The sequence below is a fragment of the Athene cunicularia genome (genome assembly GCF_003259725.1).
Source record: "Athene cunicularia isolate RWA chromosome 15 unlocalized genomic scaffold, athCun1 chr15_part1, whole genome shotgun sequence".
Taxonomy (NCBI): domain Eukaryota; kingdom Metazoa; phylum Chordata; class Aves; order Strigiformes; family Strigidae; genus Athene; species Athene cunicularia.
This window is the reverse complement of record NW_020799121.1, coordinates 709,139-713,249: the sequence shown is the minus strand read 5'-3', so window position 1 is coordinate 713,249 and position 4,111 is coordinate 709,139.

Here is a 4,111-nt window from a genome sequence, read left to right as displayed (position 1 = left end):
GCTGAGAGAGTTGGGAGGGTTCAGCCTGGAGAAGAGAAGGGAGACCTTAGAGCTTACCACATATGGCCACTGCCTGCCCACCAGTAACACCAGTTACAATGCTCATGAAGATAGCAGTGATCCCACTGCATTGGTATTCCTTGGGACTCACTAGGGGAGTATTGAAGGAAAAGCATCTCTATACCACTATCTCATCAGCATCTTACATAAAAGTTAAAATTACCTTCTATACTTTGTCCTTGATCCTCTTAAATCCTACCCCAATTTGCTGCCCTGGGAATGATGGTCAGCATGCTCACCTTCTGCAGATCCCTCTCGGAGCAACTTGTGTCTTCCCTGCACCACAACAGCTAACACTCATCTGCCAGTGCAAAAACACATTTTAATTGAGCAGCCCCGCTCACCCAAGAATTTAGCTAAGTCTGTGAAGCTGCTTGCTTTTATCTGTATATGCCATTCTGACAGTCTTGATGTTATCTGCAAATTTTAGATTTATTTTTAGATAATTGATAGAAATGTTGAAAAGTACAAAGGCATCACTGTTTCCTTGAGATCCCGACAGAAATGTCCCCATTCAGTGACAGTTTTGTGTTGATTACTACTGTTTTGTACTCTGTTGTCACTTCCCAACCCATTTAACATGGATTAGGTAATGCCCAATACTAATGTTTTAAACCAGAATATGATGTCAGATCCCTTTCAAAAGCTTTTTATGGGTTATATCTGTCAGCTCCATGCTGAGGGAGACTTCAGCGCCATGAAGCCCAGCTATTTTGTCTGCATGTCCTGCTTTATTCGTGCCATACACAATGGTCTTTGAACCTCATGACCAAACAGCACAGAAGCAAAATTCAGACTTCAAGACCCAGGGACCTCAGCCCAAACAGGAATTCGCTCTGCCCTGAGACTGGCCCCTGATGAAGCAGAGCTCATGTATTCCCAGTCACTGCTCCTCTTGAAGGAAGTCTCGTAGTACTCCAGCAGTATCACAACCTTTCTGCAAGTTTTTGACCTGCTCCTCATGCTTTTTTCAGCACACCCCTATGATGCTATCAGCACAGTGTTACCCACGGGGAGAGGGGAAAGGACCTCAGCAGACATAATGCTCAGCAGCTCTGCAGTTGCCCTGCTCCCCAAAGTCATCCTCGCTCTGACTCCAAGAGCACTGCAGTGTTGAGTGATCCTGACGCATCCCTGCATCCCCCTGGCCCTGTAGTGCCCTGCCTGCTCTCCTCCTTCTGCTCTGCTCTTGCTGTCCTGCTCACCCACCAGGGTGGAGGGATGAAGACAGCTCTGATGGTCTCCCTCTGGCAGCCTTGTCTGGGCTCATTGCAATTAATTCTCCCTCCTGTCCACTGACTCTTTAAAGGTGTAAACACTGTGTGAGTGCTTGGCAGCAGTCCAGGAGGATCTCAATGTGTCAGGATACAATAGGCACTTGCAATAGGGATTTTCTTTTTTTAATCATCAAGCTCAGCCACAAACAAATCTTTAATTAATTCCCCCACAAAGTTCTGCTGAGCTTGTGGCCTCGAATTCTTCTGGGAGCCTAATTAACCTGATCCTCTCCCTCCATGCTCCTTTCTCAAGATTGTCAGTTTTCACTTGTTGAATCTTAATGCCTTTCACTGGTGTAACAATCTGCTCCTGTTCACCAGACGCCTCTCGCCCCCAGTGCACAGGCTGCATTTCTTTTTTGCCTATATGAGCTCATGCTACAGCTGCTTGAAAAACAGCACAGTTCACACTTCTTTGCAGGAAAAACTGACTTTTTGCAAAATTTCCCCTTAGATTTGGAAAAGGAAACCACCCAGGAATTTCAGTTTTCCACTAAAATGTTCAGTTTTCAAAAACTGTTGGGGTTTTTTTTTTGTGAAAGCTGAAGTGCTGTGGAACATGTTCCTGTTTCAATGTTTTCAGCAAAAACTTGAGGAAAAAGAAACCAAACTGATATCTGCACAGATACAGATGTACGCAGGCATTTTGGGAAGAAGCCCATCTTTTGGGGGGGGAACAGCTTGATCAAAAACCCATTGATTTCAGGCGTGAGGCACCAAGTCTGTTTTCAGCATGCATCTCCAGCCTTGAAAAACATTCTCTGAAGCTGAAAAAGAGAAGCTCATAAAAGTAATTGAGATGTTTTGGAGACTGTTCTTTTAGTCTTGTGACTCAGTTCCCTGAGTTTGACTCTGACGGGGTGGAGAGGTGCGCCTGTGCAAAACTCATGAAGTTCAACAAGGCCAAGTGCAAGGTCCCCCACATGGGTCAGGGCAATCCCACACACAGATACAGGCTGGGCGAGGAGTGGATTGAGAGCAGCCCTGTGAAGAGGGACTTGGGATGTTGATTGATGAGAAGCTCAACATGACCCAGCAATGTTTTCAGCCCAGAAAGCTGACTGTCTCCTGGGCTGCATCAAAAGCATCATGAGCAGCAGGTCAAGGGGGGTGATTCTCCCCCTCCACTCTGCTCTTGTGAGACCCCACCTGCAGCGCTGTGTCCAGCTCTGGGGGCACCAACACAAGAAGGACATGGACCTGTTCAAGTGGGGCCAGAGGAGGCCACAAAGATGCTCAGGGGACTGGAGCACCCCCTGTGAGGACAGGCTGAGAGAGTTGGGAGGGTTCAGCCTGGAGAAGAGAAGGGAGACCTTAGAGCTTACCACATATGGCCACTGCCTGCCCACCAGTAACACCAGTTACAATGCTCATGAAGATAGCAGTGATCCCACTGCATTGGTATTCCTTGGGACTCACTAGGGGAGTATTGAAGGAAAAGCATCTCTATACCACTATCTCATCAGCATCTTACATAAAAGTTAAAATTACCTTCTATACTTTGTCCTTGATCCTCTTAAATCCTACCCCAATTTGCTGCCCTGGGAATGATGGTCAGCATGCTCACCTTCTGCAGATCCCTCTCGGAGCAACTTGTGTCTTCCCTGCACCACAACAGCTAACACTCATCTGCCAGTGCAAAAACACATTTTAATTGAGCAGCCCCGCTCACCCAAGAATTTAGCTAAGTCTGTGAAGCTGCTTGCTTTTATCTGTATATGCCATTCTGACAGTCTTGATGTTATCTGCAAATTTTAGATTTATTTTTAGATAATTGATAGAAATGTTGAAAAGTACAAAGGCATCACTGTTTCCTTGAGATCCCGACAGAAATGTCCCCATTCAGTGACAGTTTTGTGTTGATTACTACTGTTTTGTACTCTGTTGTCACTTCCCAACCCATTTAACATGGATTAGGTAATGCCCAATACTAATGTTTTAAACCAGAATATGATGTCAGATCCCTTTCAAAAGCTTTTTATGGGTTATATCTGTCAGCTCCATGCTGAGGGAGACTTCAGCGCCATGAAGCCCAGCTATTTTGTCTGCATGTCCTGCTTTATTCGTGCCATACACAATGGTCTTTGAACCTCATGACCAAACAGCACAGAAGCAAAATTCAGACTTCAAGACCCAGGGACCTCAGCCCAAACAGGAATTCGCTCTGCCCTGAGACTGGCCCCTGATGAAGCAGAGCTCATGTATTCCCAGTCACTGCTCCTCTTGAAGGAAGTCTCGTAGTACTCCAGCAGTATCACAACCTTTCTGCAAGTTTTTGACCTGCTCCTCATGCTTTTTTCAGCACACCCCTATGATGCTATCAGCACAGTGTTACCCACGGGGAGAGGGGAAAGGACCTCAGCAGACATAATGCTCAGCAGCTCTGCAGTTGCCCTGCTCCCCAAAGTCATCCTCGCTCTGACTCCAAGAGCACTGCAGTGTTGAGTGATCCTGACGCATCCCTGCATCCCCCTGGCCCTGTAGTGCCCTGCCTGCTCTCCTCCTTCTGCTCTGCTCTTGCTGTCCTGCTCACCCACCAGGGTGGAGGGATGAAGACAGCTCTGATGGTCTCCCTCTGGCAGCCTTGTCTGGGCTCATTGCAATTAATTCTCCCTCCTGTCCACTGACTCTTTAAAGGTGTAAACACTGTGTGAGTGCTTGGCAGCAGTCCAGGAGGATCTCAATGTGTCAGGATACAATAGGCACTTGCAATAGGGATTTTCTTTTTTTAATCATCAAGCTCAGCCACAAACAAATCTTTAATTAATTCCCCC